This window comes from Tenrec ecaudatus, chromosome 11 (assembly GCF_050624435.1).
Source record: "Tenrec ecaudatus isolate mTenEca1 chromosome 11, mTenEca1.hap1, whole genome shotgun sequence".
Taxonomy (NCBI): Eukaryota; Metazoa; Chordata; class Mammalia; order Afrosoricida; family Tenrecidae; genus Tenrec; species Tenrec ecaudatus.
In genome coordinates this window covers 121,657,477-121,679,467 of record NC_134540.1, presented here as the reverse complement: position 1 = coordinate 121,679,467, position 21,991 = coordinate 121,657,477, and positions in this window count along the sequence as shown.

Sequence of the window (21,991 nt, the reverse complement as noted above, 5' to 3'; positions counted from 1 at the left end):
AAGCTTCAGACCTCTTCACTCCCCAGGTGAGGTGCTACATTCAGACCAGAGTCAGAGGAAAGGATTGACCAGAAAGAGTCAGTTCACTGAATGAGGTTCCTTTGAATAGGAAGCCAAAATGGCCCTTAAACTCATGGCCATCAAGTCAATACTAGCTCATAGTGAGGGATCCTGTTGAACAGGATCCTATTGTACAGGGTAGCTCTGTCCCTGTGACTCTCCAAGACTAACTTCATGGAAGCAGAAAGCACCATCTTTCTGCCACAGGGCTGATGGTGGTATCAAATTACTGGCCTTTGGGATGTCAACTCAACTTGTAACCACTATGCCACAAGGGCCCTTAGTCAATCTAACAGGTCTGGCAAAATGTAGAGCCAGACATTATATACTGAAAATGGCACACCACCACCACCACCACCAAAGGCTGGCTTTCTGGTGAGGTCTTCTGCTGGGTAAGGGTAAGGGTAAGGGTAAGGGTAAGGGTAAGGGTAAGGGCTAGGGCTAGGGCTATGGCTAGGGCTAGGGCTAGGGCGTTAGGGCTAGGGCTTGGGGGTTAGGGCTCGGGCTAGGGGGTTAGGGCTAGGGGTTTAGGGCTAGGGGTTTAGGGCTAGGGGGTTAGGGCTAGGGGGTTAGGGTTAGGGGGTTAGGGTTAGGGGGTTAGGGGGTTAAGGGTTAGGGGGTTAGGGTTAGGGTTAGGGGGTTAGGGTTAGGGTTAGGGTTAGTCTTAGGGTCAGGGTCAGGGTCAGGGTTAGATAAAATTGATATGTGAGTTGACAGGGCCACTAGTAAGCCAGCATATATAAAAGACTTACTCCCTCCCCCGACAGAATGGGTTCTTTTCTCCAAGATTTCACGAAACATGGCATGACCATGAAAGACAACCGGTCCAAGTTCCTAAAGCCACCAAAGTGGAGGCCGTCCCTCCCCTCCCCTCCCCATCCCCGTCGTCTTTATCCCACTTTGCAGGATGACTCCGGAGCGGGAGAGCTGGCTTAAGACCCATTGTGACCGCTGCCTGCCTATCAGTTCATGGGGGGCCAAAGAAAGAGAAATACCACCCATTTTAAAGTCACCCCCCAACACGTGCACTACGGCTGTCATGTCCTCTACACCCCACAAGAAGGTTCACTGGTCAGCAGCATTCTCTGCTTAAGGCAAGCAGCCCAAACACCTGGGGAAACCTCCCCAAGTCCCTCTTTGGGTCTATGTCACCTTTTTTTTCCCAGGGATTGCATAATTGGAATAAACAAAAACCCCCTGTCTGAGAAACCACAAGGTCTGCTTTCTTTGCTAGACTAGCTTTTCACATGCATCAGCCAACCTCAGACAAGTGCCAGCCACTTCTCCGGGTGCTGTTGACAACAGAGGAACGGGAACCCTTCCAGAGAGAGGCCCAGAAAGCAGTCAATAGACCTGATGGTCAGCCAGCGGGCACTCCCCAGTGGATAGAAACTCTTTTTACCACTCCACGAATAATGTGGGACCCAAACTCCCAGTAAGGCCCAGAGGGCTTAGACAGGTATCACCAGTTTCTCTTGCAGGGCCTCTGCGGGACAGCTAGGAAACCTATGCATTTATCTAAGGTCAGTGAGAATTTTCAGGCGCCTACAAGAGAATGTCTGTCTGCCTGCCTGCCTGCCTGCCTGCCTGCCTGCCTTTTTAGAGTGGCTGATGGAAGCCTGCGGTCTTTGTATCCCCAAGGACCCAGAGGCCCCCGAGAACAAGAGGGAAATAAGTATTGCCTTTATTACTCAGCCCGCCTCAGGCATGGAAAAGAAATGGGAAGCTTTTGAAGGGAACAAACTTCATGATTTGGTAGAAGTGTCTTAGTGGGTGTATCACAACACAGATGACCCTACCACGACAGAGACAAAGAAATAGCTAAAATACTAGGAATTGCCATGAGACACACCAGAGACTCAGGAAAAGAGATCATGGACCACTCACGGAGAGACTGACCTGTGGCACCACCAAGCCCCAAGGAAGGAAGGATCCAGGTGCCTACTACAGAAGAGACAGACATTGGAAAAACCATTGCATTGAAAACCCCAGGAGAGACAGACAAACCTCCACTAGAGAGGATGGGCCTCGTCCTCGCCTAGAAAAACCCAAGCGAGAGACAATAACGCTTGAGGAAGCTGAAGGAATGTGTCAGGGCTCTGTTTCACTGGCCCCCAGGATCCCGTGCTAATTGTCCAAGTCGGGGACCAGCCAGGAAATGTCTTGGAGGACACAGGGGCCATCTTATCAGGTTCAAAAAAGAGAACGGGCACATTGTCAATGGAAAGATTGGAATTACTGGCAGCCTATGATTGCTTACAAAGTACTCACACCAGGTTTGCATGGAGATTGGGGGGCTTCCCAAGCCATCAAGGTAAAAAATGTCTCTCTGCCCTATGTCCCAGTTAGCCACATGGTTTTCATGGCACTGGCTTCCGGCTCGGCTGTTGAGCCAGTGAAACTCTTTTAGCAGGAGTTGAAGTGGCCATCAGTGGAAGGACAAAACCTCCACAGTGGGCTTCCCGTTTCAATACGAAGCCACCTATATCACCTCTTGGACATTATCATTGTCCTGGGCTCTGAATCGCCACCCCAGATCTAGAATGCGCCTGACATGTGCACATGGTTTGAATCAGGTTCGGGTTAACCCCTCTCGATCACTTAGTGACATGGGACACTAGACCATGGAATACCTTTACTTCCAGATGAGAAAACTCACTCAAAAAGACACAGGTACTGACCCACAGGAACACAACTGGTTAACAACAAAGCCACATTCCCAACCAGTGTCTGGAGCCAGAGCTCAGAGCCCCACATGCCTGTGCCCAGCTGAGCAGTCACCCTCTCCTGGACCCTCGAAAGATCTGATCAGATCCTCCCCCCCGTACCCCCCTCCCACGCCCGAATATGTTTTTTCATATGATGGCACTGAATCTGCAGCTCTGGGAGAGGGACATAATTGATGGAGAACACAGAGCAGACAAGGGGGAGGAGGGGAGAGTGGAGCACATCCTGGCCCACCAGGCCTTGAGGATGATGTTCCCACTCAGAGAAGACAATCCACACAGAAGACCACATGGCCAGCCCAAGATGAGACACGACGTCCCTCAAAGACCCATAGCCCTAGAAGGGACAACACTGGAGACACAGTGCGGGAACGGATCCCGCCACACCGAGGCATAGCACTAAGGGGGTGCAGCAGAAGAGCAAGGAAGTGGAGCAACAAGGTCCCCAGGGAATGCCAAAGGAGGACTTTGGGGGCAGGACTTGGTGCCCACACAGACTGGACTGGAAAACACTGCTAAGAGCCAACAAACAGTCCGTGAACTAACTACGAGCTTTCCTTTCTTGATGAGTTGTGTTTTCTTTAATGGTCATTGGATTTTGGCTGTTTTCTTTCTTTTGGTGCTTGCTTTTGCTCTGTCTTGTGTTTGTGCATGTTATTACCTCTACTGTATGTCTAAAAAGAGATGCTGGATGCACAATCTGCAGGAGAGAAAAAGGGGACCAACGCTTCGGTGGAGGGCCACGGGAAAGAGGGAGTTGGGGGGAAAGGGAGTGATGTTAAGAAACCCAGAGACAAGGGAACAACAAGTGGATGCAAATCCGAGGTGAGGGCGTTGTAGGAATCCTGGTAGGGCGTGATCAAGGGTGCATGTGGCCTCTTCATCACACTTCCTCACAGTAAGGGGACTGGACTCCGAGGGTCTTGTACAGAGAAAGAGCCAGGTGGGAGCTGTATTACCTCAGAAGTCACACCGCACCTCACATGCCAAACTTTACTCCTGGAGAGCCATAAGGCCGGCGTGGGTTCAAAGGAGGAAACATAGACTCCAACTTGGGATGCAGAATGACAAGATTCTGGAAGAGCTTGTAGGGAAGAAACAATCCCTTGAAGGCATTTTGTGAGCTACAGTCTTCCCCAGAACATAAACCTTAACTGGGCAACTCAGTGGTAGCCTTGCCAACTCTGGCTGGTGAGTTCCAGTGACTTTCTTTGAAGGGAGGGAAGGCAAATTTGGAAGGGGACCCTCAGAAGCCCCCAAGTGGCCTGGAACCTCACCTTGGCAGACACCCACTGAGAGATCCTTCCTCCTTCAGGGAGTTAAGCTGGGCGAGAGGATGGTAGCTGGAAGGACAAAAGGAATTAACTAATACTCTGGAATTACATCACTCGCTCTCTTTGTAAGTTTTTCACTATTGTTCTTGTCCTGTGTTGAATCTCTCTTTTCCTTACTCTCCCCTAGGACCTTCCCCTTAGATATGGGGCTGCGGGGACGGGTTGATTGATCTGTGCTGAAATCAGGGAGGTAAGTAGTAATAGAGGGAACCCGTTACTACTCCCATAGTTCCCAGAGCAACCTGGACCAATTGGTGGGAGGAATGGGCAGATAAAGGCTGCATTGGGGGTTTCGGTGCTTGGTGGAGGTGAAGGCTGATGTGTTTAGAGTGGAGAGAGGAAAACAGCCTGTTGAGGAAATGTTATTGGAGATGGCTTTGAGACTAGCCTCTACTGGTCTCTTGCTCCTCACTCTCCTCTTGGTAGCAGCACGTGTGTTCCCCTCCCCACCATCCCCTCATCCCAACTTGGAGCCCTTCTGGCTATTATTTCCTTATGGAAAAGCTGTCAGATCATCATCCTGCTTTCTTCAATTCATGCTTCTTTAGCTCCGTGTTGACTTCTAACAGGAGAGAATCAGAAAAGTTAAGTCCCCACCCCACAGGGCCTTTGGTGAAGGAGACTGCAATCTGTGTACGGAATATCTCCTAGCTCACTCTCTCACTTCTCCCCAGTAGATTTTTCCTGCCACTGCTCCTGGCTGGAGGGGATGGAGAGTTCAAGTGATGCCACAGAAGTCACAGCAAAAGAACCCGGGCACTCGAAGGACTATTCATGAGCTGGAATATGATAGAAGCTCTTGAATGGGAAGTCACCATTCTGGCAGTAAACATGCTCCTATGGACCGTCCGAGTTCTAAGGCTTTAGTGCAGTCCCACCTGAATGAGTTCTCCCTGGGTGAGTTTCTCCTGAAAGCGAAAGAGGGTTTATCCTTCTTTATCTTTGAAGCTACGCCTTCTATACCTACTGGATCCAGATATTGAGGATCTTCGCTTCCTGATTCCTGAACTCAACTGTGCTGATTGAGAGCTGCATGGCCAAGGACCTGGACACAGCTCTGGATTCTCTGTTCACTCTCTTTAGCCACCATTGGTTTCCTTTTGTCTAATTGTGCAACAGAAATCTCGGGGGATGCTTTATTCTAAAATTCTTCCACTTCCCTAAAGGCGGGTATAGAGAAAGGCAAAGTTAACTGGAGTCTCTCCAGCACACACTAGAACCCCAAGGGGCTGCATAGGTCTCATCCAAAAGTGGAGATCTGCTGCCTCACCCCTAGACTGGGAACCCATCATGGGTAGGGGCCAAGTGCTGTTTCTATCTGGACCTTCAGGGTCTTCTCAGTGCCTGAATCATAGAGGAAATGAAAAATGCTTGTTTCTTCTTAACAAGTCAGAGATTTACTATTGTTGTTAGGGTCGGTCCTGTTGGTTCCCACTCATAACAACCCTATGTCAAACAGAACACAACGCCACCCGGTACCATCATCACAATTGTTCTTATGTTTGAGCCCATTACTGCAGCCCCCATGTCCATCCATCTCATGAGAGCCTTCCTCTTTTCCATTGCCCTTCCACTTTACCATTCCTGGGCCTGGTCTCTCCTGACAACATGTTGAAAGTACACGTCCAAAGGGTGACACAATCTGGCCATCCTTACTTCTAAGGAGCATTTGGCCTGTGCTTCTTCCAAGACAAGTTTATTGGTGCTTCTGGTAGTCCATAGTACTTTCTATGGTTCTTTTTTCCTAGCACCATAATTCAAATGCATCGATTCTTCTTTGGCCTGCCTTATTTAATCTCCAAATTTTACATGCATAGGAAGTGTTTGAACATAATATGGCTTGTGTCAGATGCACCTTAGTTCTCAAAATAACATCCCTGCTTTTCAATACTCTAAAGTGGTCATGTGAATATTTAGCCAATACAAGGCAATGCATTTTTTAAGCTCTTGACTGCTGCTTGCATGAGCGTTGATCATGGATCCAAGGAAGAGGAAATCCTTGACCACCTCACAATTCTACATCTAAGCATATACCTCAAAGAATAACAAACAGAGACTCAAAGAGATAGTGGTATACAAGTTCACTGCAGCACTACCCACAATAGCTGAAAGGTGACTATTACCAAAGTGCCCGGGGCCCGAAGAATGGATAAACCAAACAATATCTAAGTCATACAATGGAATATTATTCAGCCTTTAAAAAGGAATGATGTTTTGGAACATGCTACACAATGCAGGGACCTTGAACACCTTCTGCTGAGTGAAACAAGTCAGACCATAATGAGATTGATATAAAATATGCAGAATCCATAGGGAAATCCATAGACAGCAAGCAGAGTCACGGTTGATAAGGATTGGGTGACGAAAGCAATGGGGAGTGACTGGTTAATGAGCATTTACTGTGTCTCCATTTAGAGTGATCCAAATGTTGGCCTGATCCTATATTCGATTTGCATGGAGCCCCTGCCCTCTCCTGAGGGGTAGCCTCAGCAAAGGCACTGACAGGCTCAGAATCTTGGTTTCCTGACCTGTGAGTGTGCTGGAAAGATTAGATGGAGTAATAAATAATGACACTGATCACAACCAATAATTATAAAGCACTTACTATGGGCCAGACATTGTTCCCCAGCCGTGCTTCTAGCAGGCACACAAATACAATGCCCTTGGGGCCTAAAAGAAACTCAGATTCCGCTTCAGCAGATCTGAAGCAAGCTGCGAGAAATGGAGTTTCTAATGGGGACAACAGTGAGGACCAGGATTCTCAGAAGGATTGAGGCATTTGAATGGCAGTGATGGCAAAGACCGTGTGTGGAGTATACTGAGTGGCTAGGAGAATGAGCAAATCAGTCCTGGAGGAAATTGAGCCAGGACACTCTTCACAGAATGTTCCCAGAAGAGAGAATGGCAAAATTTTGTCATGCTGATTTTGGTCATGTCGTTAGGAAAGACCAGCTGTGAGAAGAGGACATCATGTGGATCTGGGGAAACTCTTCATGACACGGACTGGCACCATAACCGCAACAATGACCTCAAACCTGCCGATGGGCAGGAAGATGGCATAGGATCTGGCAGTGATTTGTCCTATCAGACCTACGGTCCAAAGGAGTCAAATTTGACTTACTGGAGACTAACAACAACAACAAGGTCTTTCTATCTATTGATGCATTCAATCTCAACCTCGAACACACAACCTAAGCACTATTTTTCACTTCCCTTCTACACACAGCAGCGCAAAGGGGGTTCAATGATTTGTCCCAGGTCATGGAGCTCGAAGGACATAGAGCCAGGACTGGACAATGGAGCGATCTGACAACAGAGACATTAAACATAAGCAGGGCTTTGTCTCCCACAAAGATCATAGGCATAACCATAATGGACTTGGCACAAGCCCTGCCGCATGGCAACCTTTCAGCAGATAGGTGCTATTTTAGTGCCATCCAGTTGACAGCAAGTCAGCGACTGTATAGGACAGGGTAGAACTGTCTGTGGGTTTTTGACACGAAATATTTACAGCAGTAGAACTCCTCATCTTCCTCCCACAAAAGTCCCTATGATTGTTAGTAATTTGGTCAGAAGTCACTTTAATGGTGACCAAATCCTTCCTTTTTTGGGATTCAACATTATACCCCACTGCTTCTAATAGCTCCTCGCCCCAAACCAAAACAGGCATGAGAGAGTTGATTCTGACCCATGGTGCCCCCATGTGTGCATTGCACAGGACTTTCAAGACTATAGGCTTTAAGCAGGTTGCCAAACCTTTCCTCCATGGTGTCCCTGGGTGGGTTCCAACGGCAAATGATTTGTTAAATAGTTAGTTGTGTGTGGAACTGTTTGCCCCCCTTCAGGAACTCCAATATCCTTGCAGCTCTCTATTCACAAAGGACTGTCCTTCCAACCAAGAGTTCAGAGTGCTTGTTTTCTCTCTCTTAATTTCTTTACATCAAGTTGTTTGGGACTCCCCAGGAGCTGGGTCCCAGGGACATATTTATATGTAATTATGACCCTGTCATCTACAACATGATCATGATAAATGGAGAAAAGACTGAAGTGATCAGGGCTATCTTCTTTCTGGAGTCAACAATAAATGATCATGCGAGCCCCGGTCAAGACCTCAAGGGATGTATTGTATTGGGTAAATCTGCTGTTTGAGCTCTCTTTCTTTTTTCCTTTTTTTGCAGCTGGGAAAGAGAAAGTGGAGATGGGCTGTTCTCCCAAGTTGGGGTCCCTGCCAGGGCACCCCCCACTCAAACCTGGCCAACTCCACTCGGGAATAGAATTCCCTGCCACTTCTGTAGAACTGCCCTGTGGAAGGACCAATGTCCTAAAGGTTCAGAATGGAGAAGACAAGTTTCAAGAGCTACAGCCTAGCCCCTTACAGCCAGAGTGTGACTCAACAAGGGCCCCCACAGGCACTTTCTAGGGATCTTAAGTAGTTGGGGATTAAGGAGAGAGGCATGGGGTTCTAGCAAGCTAGGAGCCCATCCCAGGCTGGGGTTACATATCCCAAGCCCTTGATGGGGAGGCCTCAGGTAAGCAGCAGACCCAATGGAGTTCTGGGTATGTGGGCCTGGGGGAGGGGAGCCACCTTTGGGGCTGGAACAACCCAGGGCATCCCAAGTGGGATGGGGTGCAGGGGCCTGGGCAGGGTCCCTCTTCCTCTCCATCCTCCATGGCCAATCAGGCTAACACAAGATCTTGGGCAGGCAGGGGGCCTGGGGCAGTGCCCAGATGAGTCAGGGGCTAGCTGGGCAGGGGGTGTTTCCTGGGTAGGCAGAGGGCCACGGGCAGTGTCTCTGTGGCAGACCTAGACCCAGGTGGGCAGGAACCTGGAACAGGGATCCCAGGTGTGTGCCTGGCCTGGACTGGACCCAGGGTTGGCAAGGGCCCTGATGCAGGTTCCTGGGTGGGCAGCGGGCCCAGGGCAGAGTCTTGGTGGTGAGCAGGCCCAGGGTGGGGGCAGGGGGTCTGGAGTGTGGTCCTGGGTGGGTCAGCTGGGCAGGGCGGGGATCCTGGTGGCTGGCCAGGTGCCTGGTGGGCTGCAGACCCACATCAGGGGTCATGGTGGCAAGGCCCTCCCTGGTGGGCAGGAGTCTGGGAAGGGGCGGGAAGGCTGCACAGGCCATAACTGGTCTTTGAAATCCTAGGCCTTGCGCATCAGGTCATTATGGCCCATGGAGGCAGTGCGGCTCCGAGGCTAGCTCACAGCCTTCATAGCTTGGCTCGCTCAGCTCCTGAGCCCTTGACCTCTATAGGAAGTGCTGGCTGGCCTCCTGTCATGTTCTCAATAGGCTCCAGCTGCTGCCAAGTAGGCCAAGCCTTAAAGGGGCCATGGGCTTCCATCTGTGTGCCCCTCCTCCTCACACTTAAAGGGGCCGCGTGCTGCCGCCAGAGACCTCTTTCAAAAGTGTTCTTAAAAGTGTTTAAGAGCAAGAATGTTACATTAAGGTGCACCTGACTAAAGCCATCTTAGTCATATTTTCGATGGCCTTCTATGCACGTGAAAGTTGGACATTGAAAAGGAAGATCAGAGAAGAATCAATGCATTTGAATTGGGAGGGTGGTGAAGAATATTGAAAGTACTCTGAACTGCCAAAGAACAAACAAATGTGGGTTAGAAGTACAGCCAGAATACTCCTTAGAAGCCAGGATGGTGAGGCTTCCCCTCACGTACCTTGGACATACTGTTAGGGAGAGACCAGTCCCTGGAGGAGGAAGGACGTCCTGCTTGGTGAAGCAGAGAGGCAGTGAAAATGAGGAAGAACTTCGGCCAATGGATTGACACAGTGGCTGCAACAAGGGGCTCAAACATAACAACAATTGAGAGGATAGGGCAGGACTGGGTTGTGTTTCGTTCTATTTTCCATAGGGTGGCTAGGGGTTGGAACTGACTCAATGGCATCTAACAGCAGAAACAATGTCTACACCCACTACTAACAGGACAGGAAGTTTCCCAACCCCTCTCATCTCTCAACCCCAGGAACAGAGATGCCACATTCCTTCTAGCTGTATTCCCAGTATCTAGAGCAGAGCTCAGCAATGAAGTACCTAACAAACCTGAAGTAGCTGTTACTTAGCTCCATGCCTCAGAGGCCTCAGTTCCCAAGTCCCGAAATAATGACATCAGTGTTGTTGTTTGTTGCCATCAAGTCGACTTCCAGTTACACCTGCGTCACACCTGCCTACCTAGAATCCCACCTTATGAAAATAAGCCAGAACAATGATTCTTGCCCACGGTGTCTGCAGACTATGACTCACCACTCTGAAGGGATGTCATGTAAATGTTGAACTGCTAGCTCAAAGGTTGACAGTTCAAACCACCAGCTGCTTCAAGGAAAACGATGAGGCTGTCTGTTCCAGTAATGTTGGACAACGTTGGAAAACTTACATAGGGTCTCCATGAGTTGGAATTGACTGGACAGTAATGGGTTTGCTGTACCTGGAATGATGATGCGACCAGAGAAAGAATGAGAGGGAAGTCTGAAAAAGAAGCACCGACCTGCCCTCCATCGGGCTGTTTTGTGATTTTTTTTTTTTTTGCAGCAGATGGTTCGAAGGGAGCAGGGAATGAAGAGGCAGAGTGCATGGCACAGTGGAGGGCTATTTGCCATTCTGACCAAGTGCCTCTGTGAGAAAAGGGGGAGGGGAGGCTTGACCTGGATCTTGATCAAAGCCCAAGAAAATATATGAATTTCCAGAATGAGAGAGGTTTCCCAAGTCAGTGTAGTAACAGGAGCTGACAGCTCTCACCTCTGACCCTGTGGGCCCTGTTCAAAGAATCTCCTGGACTGGGTGGGAGGTGGGTGGTTAGGCAGAGAGACAAAGAGAGAGTCGAACTAGGAACTCTGGGTCTTTCCCAGCCTGAGCCTGAGCCCCTGAGCCTCCTCAACTCCACTCTCCCCCTTCCCCGGCCCCCCACAGGGACACCTTCCAGAGGTCTTCCTGTACCCATATGTAGGTTTTGGCTCTTCCTGCTTTTGGCTCTGCTCAGTGGCAGGGCATTTGAAGGGTGGTTGTGTGATTTGTACAGTTGACATTAGGGTAAATGCGTGATCATTTCTTAAATTTATCCTACTGCAGATTTAGGCTGTGTTTCCAAACTCCCTGTCCTCACAGAGGCTCTGCAGAGAGGACAGTGGCTCTGATTCCACCTGGAAGTTCCTGGTTGAGCACATGGATTTCCCATCCCAGTCTAGCCATGGCACCAGGGATCAGGGTGCTAGGAGAGGGGCAAATGGGTCCCCAAAGGAGATGTGTGGTGACCACAAAATGACACACTGGTTGTCACCTACTAATTGTACATGGTGGTGCTTGCCCCTCTCAAGGTGGAAACATACAATTTAGCCTATGCCACTTCTCTAAAAGCAAGTGGACCTACTTGTGACATGATGTTTTGGAAAGTTCTTTCATGGGCCACAAAGAAGTGTGGCTGGTCCTGTGTCTCAAGCTGATTTCGAGTAGTGTCCAGAGAGTTCGTGGTGAAAGGGGGTAGGGAACTGTGGGGGGCTGGCCAGGGAGTGAACACGGAGTAATTTGAGCCAGACGGAGTAATGAATGGGAGGCAGAATGGATATGGAATTAATCTGGGGGACGAGTTTGGATCTGCCTCTATGGGTTTCTGACACTATAAATTTGTCCATTGTCAGACGGCCTCATCTTTCTCCCTCTCAGAGCAGCTAGTGGGTTTGAACTGCTGGCTTTGAGATTAGTAGCGGGATGCTTAACACACAGCATCACCAAAACTCCTTAGCAAGAAGGATATTACCACTACCACAGCCACCACCCCTTTTTCCTAATTTTCTGAGAGATAGAGAGGAAAGGGTGCTGTCCAGCGTTCGACTCCCTTTAAAGAAAATGGGAGGGCCAGGGTGATGACAGCAGGTGGCTGGAACATCCCAGCCTGGCATCGAGGGCCACCCAAAAAGATCCTCCCCTGTGGGCTCTGTGAAGTAGGCACAATCAAAGACCACAGGACCTCGGTCTCAGCTGTCGGCCTCGGGGCTTGGGTTTCTTAGTTCCTGCTGCTTGGGGAGGGGCTGCTCGATGGAGAGCCTCGTCACTTAGCATCATGGCTGCTCAGATGTGATACCCCTGAGACGTGTAATTTACATTTCATGCACCATTGAAGAAACTAATGGTGTCATTCTCCAAGGGGGGAACAAGTTGTCATAATGTTAATTACATTGCAGGCGTGCTCCCTCTCCTTTGTCCCCAAGTGCTCCATGGGAAGTTCCCAGGTAGCAGTCGAGTGGGTGTCCAAGAGAGTGGCTTTGGCTCTCTCCAAGGTGTCAGAGCAGAGGAGTGGTTACAAGGCCAATAATTCTTTCTCTGACTTCGTTGTGGGTGTGTTGGCGCAGTGCGAGTAGAAGTGGCAGCTAAAACAGCCCAGTGATCTCCCCATCCTTTTCTATCCTGCGCGTGTGCAATCAGGCAGGGCTGGAGGGTGCCTGTTCAATGCTCAAGCTAATTTTGCTTGATAGGGGACAGTGGAGATGATGTGTAGGGAAATGGAGGCAAAATCCAACCACTCTTAGTCCAGATATCAGCAGATGGTAGAGCTAAGCCTGTAGTCTCTGAGGCTGGTCTGCTGGGATTTAAATTCCAGCACCCCCTTGGATAACCTGGTTACACCAGGGCCAGATGGCTTCACCTCTCTGTGCATTCGTGTTCTCACCTATAGACAGAAGCTGATGCACTACCAATGGGTCAGTCGATTCCAACTCATAGTGAGCCTGGAGGACAGAGTGGAACCATTCTATAGGCATTCCCATAGGCTGTGACTGATACTGGAGCAAATTGACGCATCATTCTCATGGGAAGCTGCTGAGGGTTTCGCTGGGCTAGTGGTAAATAGTCAAGAGCTTCTCTATTGCCCCGCCAGCGCTCCTCTTAAAGGTGTTGCAACAGTCACCAAAACCCCACTTCTCTAGAGTTCATTCAGACTCATAGCAACTCAGCAGGATGAAGTAATAACTGTCCCTGCAGACGTCCGACCCTGAAAATCTTTATGAGCTCAGACAGCCCCATCTTGATTCCCAAGAACAGCTGGTGGGTTTGAACCACCGACCTTCTGGTTAGCAGTTCTAATGCTTCACCCACACCACAACCCGTGGGATGAAATGAGTGAATGTACATGCAATGCTTAGAACACTAGTACATAACATGCACTTAGTAATTGTGAGCTATTGTGGTAGGAGGGGAGTCCAAAAACCAACCAAACTCACTGCCATCGAATCCACTCTGACTCCCCAGGACCTGAGTTCTACCCTATAGGACAGGGTCCAACTGCTCCTGTGGGTATTTGAGATTGTAACTTTATAGGATTGGAAAGTTTCATGTTTTTCCCAGAGAGTGGCTGGTGGTTTTGGACTGTTGGCTTTGGGATTAGCAGCCCAATATGTAATCACCCACGCCATTATTAAATGAGAGCTACGAGTTTCTGACATTTTCTGTGAGGTGGTAGAAGTATATGTCATTCCTATATTTAAAGAAGGTAAATCTACTGAAGCAGGACAATTGGCATGGCTTTCCAAAGAGAGGAGGGATGTCAGTTTTAAGGATATATAGAGCTATGAGTCATCCCTGGAGAGTACAAATGGTTAAAACACTTGGCCATTAACAGAAACTGTGGAGGTTCAAGCGCACCCGGAAATACCTTGGAAGAAAAGCCTGGCCATCTGTTTCTGATAGGTTATGCCCATTGAAAGTCCTATGACTCACCATGAATCGCAATCAACTCAGTGTCAAATGGTCATTTTAAATTTCAGGATGGTTCCTGGGCAGAAAGAAAACATTCTAAGTTGTCTATTGAAGAGCAGGTTTGTGAGAGCACCTGGCCCATTCAAACACAACTGATGAGGAACCTCGGTGGGGCCACTGTACACATACCAGGCCATGCTTTCTCCACATCTGGTTTTGTTGGATGCTGTCAAGTTGGTTTCAACTCGTGGCGACTCTACATACAACCAAAAGAAACACTGCCTGCTCCTGTGCCAGCCTCACAATTGTTATGTTTTAGTGTGTTGTTGTAGAAACTGTGTCCATTCATCTTGGTGACGGTCCTCCCCTTTTGGGCGCCCCTTTACCAAGCATGATGGCCTTTTCCATGATGTTGCTCCTCATAGCTCCTGATGCCCAAGGATGTGAGATGAAGTCTAGCCATCCTTGCCTCTAAGGAGCAATCTGGATACACTTCTTTCAAGACTGATCATGCTCCTCAACTGAAATTCTTCCAGAGAGAGTGAAAACACACCTGATTTTCCTAGAGTCTCGTTTCCCAAAGTGGGCAACACCACCCACCTACTGGGCACAGAAAAATCCAGAGATCTACAAAGCAGATATCTACATTTTATCCTGGATGGTGAGCTATAGTACAAAATTCTTTCATTGCTGGGGGGTCCTGAGTAATTTCTTTTTCTGAAAAGAGGGCAGTAGGCAGAATAAGTTTGGGAACCTTTGGTCTGGAGCAGGAGCTGGAAACCTGTTTTTCTGCCAAGGACCATGTGTGTGATTTATAACATCATTCATGGGGCCATACAGGTCAAATATTTAATGAACTCACCCCTAAGCTGATGGCTACAAATGCTTCTCGTTGGTGAGATGTGTGATGCTGGCAGCTATTGATTATTTGGGGGGCCCTATGCAGCCCTCGGGCCATACATTGGTCTAAGGTAGTGGATCTCAACCAGTGGGTCACAACGCCTTTGGGGGTCCAATGACACTTTCACAGGGGTTGCCTGTTTCATCGCTGTAGCAAAATTACAGTGATGAATTAGCAATGAAATAATTTTAATGATCGGTAAAACACAACCTGAGGAACTGTATGAAAGAATCATGGCATTCAGAAGGTTGAGAAACACTTGTCTAGGGAATGGTTGGGATCTCCATTTAGGCTACACATGAACTTCATAGGCAGTCAGGCAGCGTATCACTTGGGTTTCATTGGAGAGGAAAGAACTATTGATCATGTTTCAAGGACAAACAAATCTGGAAGGAAATGCTATTGTGGATGAAAACAAAACATAAAACAAACTCTTGAAAGATTTCTGTATGCTAGAGATGAATTGCAATCAAGAAAATTAAATGATATCTCTGAGGGTTCCAGCAGAAAACAAACCATGCAGAAGGTTTAATTAAAGAGAGTTTAATGAAGACTATTCACAGTGGTGGGTGTGGGCTTAAGAAAGCCAACAAAAGACAAGGAGGCCCCGAGGGTCTAACAAGAGCATAAAGCTGTTGCCACGTGTCCTATGGAATTTTTTCTTCTGCTCTTTGACTTTGTCATTTCTTCTCATTGTCTTAGCTACTCTATGATATAGAACAATTCTGACTCATAGGAATTTGATACTACCGTCCTCTCCCAATTTCCTTTATTTTCCAACTTCATGTGTGTTAAAATATGCAGTATTGCATCAGATTTCCTATGCTCTAAACCAGTGGTTCTCAACCTTCCTAATTCCTTGGCACTATAATGAAGTTCCTGATGTTGTGGTGAACATCCATTTGTAAAATTATTTTCGTTGCTACTTCATAACTGTAATTTTGCTACTATGAAGAAGAGACCGACCCCTGTGAATGGGAAGCTCAACCTCCAAAGAGGTCCCGATCCACAGGTTGAGAACCGCTGCTCTAAACTAAGAGGTGTTTCTTTAAGATGTAGTTCAGTATATTGTTAAACGCCCAAGTCCTGTTGTTGTTGTTAAGTGCCGTTGAGTGGATTTTGGCTCACAGCAACTCTATGTACAATGTACTGAAACGCTGCCCCGTCCTGTGCATTCCTTACAGTGGTTCTTTGCTTGCGCTCATTGTTGCTGCCATTGAGCTATTCCAAATTGTAGGGGCTGCCTCTCCTTTGCTGCCTTTCTACTCTACCAATATCTGTGTCTTCCTCTAGGACAGTGCTTCTCAACCTTCCTAAATCCACGACACTTTCATACAGTTTCCTTTGTAGTCGTAGACTCCCAATCATAAAATTATATTCTTTGCTACTTCGTAACTCTTGTTTTGTTACAAGTTATGAATACTGCCACCCTGTAAAGGGTTCGTCTAAGCCCCAAAGGGGTCACGACCCACATGGTGAGAACCGCTGCTCTAAATTGAGAGGAGTTTCTCTTAAGGTCTATTTCACCATACTTTTAGAAGCTCAAGTCCATTTGTTGTTGTTGTTAGGTGCCGTCGAGTGGGTATGTCTCATAGCAACTCTATGCACAATATAATAAAACGCCGCCCTGTCCTGTGACATCCTCACAGTGGTTCTCTGCTTGCGCTCGTTGTTGCAGCCACTGTGCTAATGCATCTTGTTGGGGACCGCCTCTCTTTTCCTGCCCTTTCATACCAAGATTTGGGACTTCCTCTAGAGCAGTGGTTCTCAACTTTCCTAATGCCATGATATTTTCATACCGATTCTCATTTAGTGGTGACCCCCCATCCATAAAATGATTTCATTGCAGCTACATAACTGTAATTTTGTTACTGTTATGAGTCATGACACCCCTGTGAAATTTTCATTCCATATCCACAAAGGGGTCGCGACACACAGATGAAGATCCCCTGTTCTAAACTAAGAAGAGATTCTCTTAAGATAGAATTCAGCATAATGGTAGATGCACAAGTTCTGTTGTTATTGGTGTTAGGTACCATCGAGTGGGTTTTGGCTCATAGTAACTCTATGCACAATATAATGAAACGCTTTCCCATCCTATGCCATCCTCACAGTGGTTCTTTAGCTTGTGCTCATTGTTGCAGCCACTGTGCTAATCCAACTTTTGGGTAGCTGCCTCTTTTTTGTGGCCTTTCTACTGTACCAAGACTTGTGTCTGCCTCTAGGGCAGTGATTGTCAAATTTCCTAATGCCATGACCATTTCATACAGTTCCTCATGTAGTGGTGACCCCCATCATAACATTATTGTTACTTCGTAACTGTAATTTTCCTACAGTTATGAATCATTTCACACCTGTGAAAGGGTCATTCGATCGCCATAAGTGGTCGCGAACCACAGGTTAAAAACCACTGGTGTAAACTAAGAGGAATTTCTCTTAATATCTACTTCACCCTATTGTCAGAAGCACAAATCCTATAGTTATTGTTAGATTCTGTTGTGTAGCTTTCGACACCTAGCAACTCTAAGCACAATATGATGGGAAGGTGTCCTGTCCTGCGCCATCCTCCCAGTGGTTCTTTTGCTTGCGCGGATTGTTGCAGCCACTGTTGTATTCCATCGTGCTGTGGGCTGCCTCTTTTTGCTGCCCTTCTACTGTACCCAGATCTATGTCTAGGTACCTCTAGGGCAGTGGTTCTCAACCTTCCTAATGTCATGACTCTTTCACACCATTCCTCATGTACTAGTGACCCCCCCCAATCATAAGATTATTTTCCTTGTTACTCCATAACTATACATTTGCTATTGTTATGAATCAGGTCACCCATGTGAAATGCTCATTGTTCCCTCCTAAGACGTCTTGACCCACAGTTAGAGAACTGTTACTCTACACTAAGAGTTTCTTTTTAAGTCTTCTTCAGCATATTGTTAGAGGCACAAATCCTGTTGTTTGGTGCCTTCGAATGGGTTTAGGATTATACCAACTCTATGCACCATGTAATGAAATGCTTTCCCATCCTGTGCCTTCCATACAGTGGTTCTTTTGCTCACACTCATTTTTGCAGCCACTGTGCTAATTCATCTTGTTGGGCACTGCCTCTCTTTTCCTGCCCCTCTGTACCAAGATATGTGTCTTCCTCTAGAGCAGTGGTTCTCAACTTTCCAAATGCCACAACCACTTCACACCATTCCTCGTGTAGTGGTGACATCCAACCATAAAATATTTGCATTGCTACATCATAATTGTAATTTTGCTTCTGTTATGGATCAGGCCACCCATGTGAAAGGTTCGTTAGTCTCCTCAAAGGTGTCTCAACACACAGTTTGAGAACAAATGGTCTAAACAAATAGGAGTTTCTCTTAAGGTCTACTTCAGAATATTCTTATAAGCCCAAGTTCTTTTTATTATTGTTTGGTGCCTTTGAGTGTGTGTTGGCTCATAGCAACTGTATGAACAATATAATGAAACTCGGCCCCATCTCGTGCCATCTCACTGTGGTCCTTTGCTTGCGCTCACTGCTGCATCTATTCCATCTTGTAGGGACTGACTGACTTTTGCAGCCCTTCTGCTGTACCAACATTTGTGTCTTCCTCTAAGACAATGTTTCTCATACATCCTAATTCTGCGGCCCTTTCGTACAGTTCCCAATGTAGTGGTGGACCCCAATCATAAAATTATATTCATTGATATTTCATAACTGTACTTTTGCTACTGGTATGAATCACGCCATCACTGTGAATGGGTGTTTCGAAACACCCCCCACCTGAAAGTGTTCACGACCCAATGTTGAGAACCCTGCTGTAAACTAAGAAGAGTTGCTCTTAAGATTTACTTCAGCATATTGTTAAACACACAAGCTCTGTTGTTATTGTTGTTAAGTTCCGCGGAGGGGGTTTTGGCTCATCGCATCTCTATGCACAATATCATGAAATGCTTCCCAGACCTGTGCCATCCTGTCAGTGGTTGCTTGCTAGTGCTCATTGTTGGAGCCATATTTGGGGGGGCTGGCTATTTTTTGTTGCCCTTCTACTCTACCAAGATTTGTGTCTTCTTGTTGGGCAGTGGTTCTCAACCTTCCTAATGCCACAACATTTTCATACTGTTCCTCATATAGTGCTGACTGCCAAATCATAAAATTATTTTCATTGCAACTTTGTAACTCTAATTTTTCTACTGTTATGACTGGGCGACCACTATGAAAGGTTCATTCATCCCCCAACAGGGCTCGTGACCCAAAAGTTGAGAACCGCTGCACTAAACTAATAGGAGTTTCTCTTAAGGTCTACTTCAGCACATGATAAGAAACACAAGTCCTGTTGTTTTGTTGTCAGGTGCAGTCGAGTGGGTTTTGACTCATAGCAACTCTATGCTCCATATAATGTAACGCTGCCCCATCTTGTGCCATCCTCACAGTGTTCCCTTAGCTTGAGCTCATTGCTGCAGCCACTATGCCATTCCATCTCTTTGGGGGCTGACTCTATATTGCGGCCCTTCAACTGTATCAAGACTTGTGTCTTCCTGTAGGACTGTGGTTTTCAGCAATCCTAATGCCACGACCCTTTCATACAGTACCTCGTGTAGTAATGACCCCCCAACCAAAAAATCATACTGTTGCTACTTCATAACTGTAATTTTGATACTGTTCCGTATCTGGCCACGCCTATGGGAGGATCATTCGAACACCCCCAAATGATTTACCACGGCTGCTCTAAACTAAGAGCAGTTTCTCTCAAGGTTTAGTTGAGCATACTGTTAGATGTATGATTCCTCCTGTCATTGTTGTTTGGGCCGTGGAGAGGGTTTGGGCTCATAGCAACCCTGTGCACAATATAATAAAGGCCTGCCCAGTCTTGCATCATCCTCACGGTGGTTCTTTGCTTGCGCTCATTGTTGCAGCCACCCTGCAAATCCGTCTCGTAGGGACTTCCTCTCTTCTGCTGCCCTTCTACTGTACTTGCGTCTTCCTCTAGGACAGTGTTTCTCACCCTTCCTATTTCTACGACCTTTCCATACACTTCCCAATGTGTAGTGGTGGTCCCCAAAGCATAAAGGTTTTTTTCTACTGTTATTCCATAACTGTAATTTTGCAAGTCTTATGAATCTAGTCACCCTGTGAAAGGGTTGCTCAACCAACCAAAGTGGTCACAAATCACAGGTTGAGAACCGCTGTTCTAAATTAAGAGGAGTTTCTCCTGTGGTATAGCTCAGTATATTATTACACGCACGAGTCCTGTTCTTATTGTTGTTAGGGGCTGTCGAGTGGGTTTGGCTCATAGTTGGCTCATAACAACTCTATGCACAGTATCATGAAACATCGTCCATCCTCTAACACCCTCACACTTTTCTTTTGTTTTCACTCATTGTTGCAGTCTCTGTGCTAATCCATCTTTTGGGGGACTGCCTCTCATTTGCTGACCTTCTACTGTACCCAGATTTGTGTCTTCCTCTAGGGCAGTGATTCTAAAACTTCCTAATGCATGACAATTTCATACAATTCCTCATGTATTGGTAACCCCCCCCAATCATAAAATTACTTTCCTTGTTACTTTATAACTAAAATTATGCTACTGTTATGAATCAGGCCACCATGTGATATAGTCATTCTCCTCCCACCCCCCAGAAGGCAACAGGACCCACAGTTTCAGAACTGCTATTCTACACTAAGAGGAGTTTCTTTTTAAGGTATGTTTCAGCATATTGTTAGAAGCACAAATCCTGTTCTTGTTTTTGGCTGCCTTTGAGTGGGTTTTGGCTCATACCAACCCTATGCACAATGTAATGAAACTTTCTCCTGCCCTGTGCATCCTCACGGTGGTCCTTCTGTTTGCGCTCACTGTTGCGGCCACTGTGGTAATCCATCTTGTTAGGGACTACCTCTCTTTTCCTGCCCCTCCGTACCAAGATTTGTGTCTTCCTCAAGAATAGTGGTTCTCAACTTTCTGAATGCCACTACTATTTCATACCAGTCCTCATGTAGTGGTGACTCCCCAACCATAAAATATTTTCATTGCTACATCATAACTGTAATTTCGCTTCTGTTATGGATCAGGCCACCCATGTGAAAGGTTCATTATTCTTCTAAAGGCACTGTGACACAGTTTGAGAACCACTGGTCTAAACTAAGAAGAGTTTCTCTTAAGGTCTACTTCAGCATATTCATAGACGCACAGTCCTGTTGTTATTGTTTGGTGCCTTTGAGTGTGTGCTGGCTCATAGCAACTCTATACACAATATAATGAAACGAGACCCCGTCTCGTGCCACTCTCACAGTGGTTATTTTGCTTGTTGTCATTGTTGCAGCCATGGGCTAATCCAACTTTTGGGGGGCTGCCTCTCTTTCGCTGCCCCTCTACTGCCCTTACATTCATTTCCTCATGTAGTGATGAACCCCCAATCATAAAATTATTTTCATTGCTACTTCGTAACTTTAATTTTGCTACAGTTATGAATCAGGCCTCCACTGTGAAAGGGTTATTTGACTCCCCCAAAGGGCTCGTGACCCACAGGTTGAGAACCACTGCTCTAAACTAAGAGGAGTTTCTCTTAGGATCTACAGCACCATATTGTGAAAAGCATGAGTCCTACAGTGATTCTTGTTAGCTGTTTCCCAGTGGGTTTCGATTCTCAGCAACTCTACGCACAAGGTAATGAAACGCTGCCCCGTCCTGTGCCTTCCTCACAGTGGTTTCTTGTCTGCACTCATTGTTGCAACCACTGCGCTAATCTATCATCTGGGGGTCTGCCTCTCATTTGCTGCCTTTCTGCTCTGCCAAGATCTCTGTCTTGCTCGAGGACAGTGGCTTTCAACCTTCCTATAATGCCACAGGCCTTTTATACCACTCCTCATGTAGTGGGTACAATCCCAGTCATAAATTTATCGTCATTGCTACTTCATAACTGTAATGTAGCTACTGCTATGAATTGGGCCACCCCTGTGCAAGGGTAGTTCTTCACCCTAATGGAGTCATGACCCACAGGTTGAGAATCTCTGCTCCAAACTATGAAGAATGTCTCTTAAGATATATTTCAGCACATTGTTAGAAGCAAAAGTCCTGTTGTTATTGTATTTAGGTGCCTTCAAGTGGGTTTTGGCTCATAGCAACTCTATGCAAAATATAACGAAACGCTCCCCCATCCTGTGCATTCCTCACAGTGGTTCTTTGCTTCTGCTGGGTGTTGCAGCCACTGAGCTATTCCAACTTGGAGGGGCTGCCTCTCCTTTGCTGCCCTTCTACTCTACCAACATTTGTGTCTTCCTCTTGGACAGTGGTTCT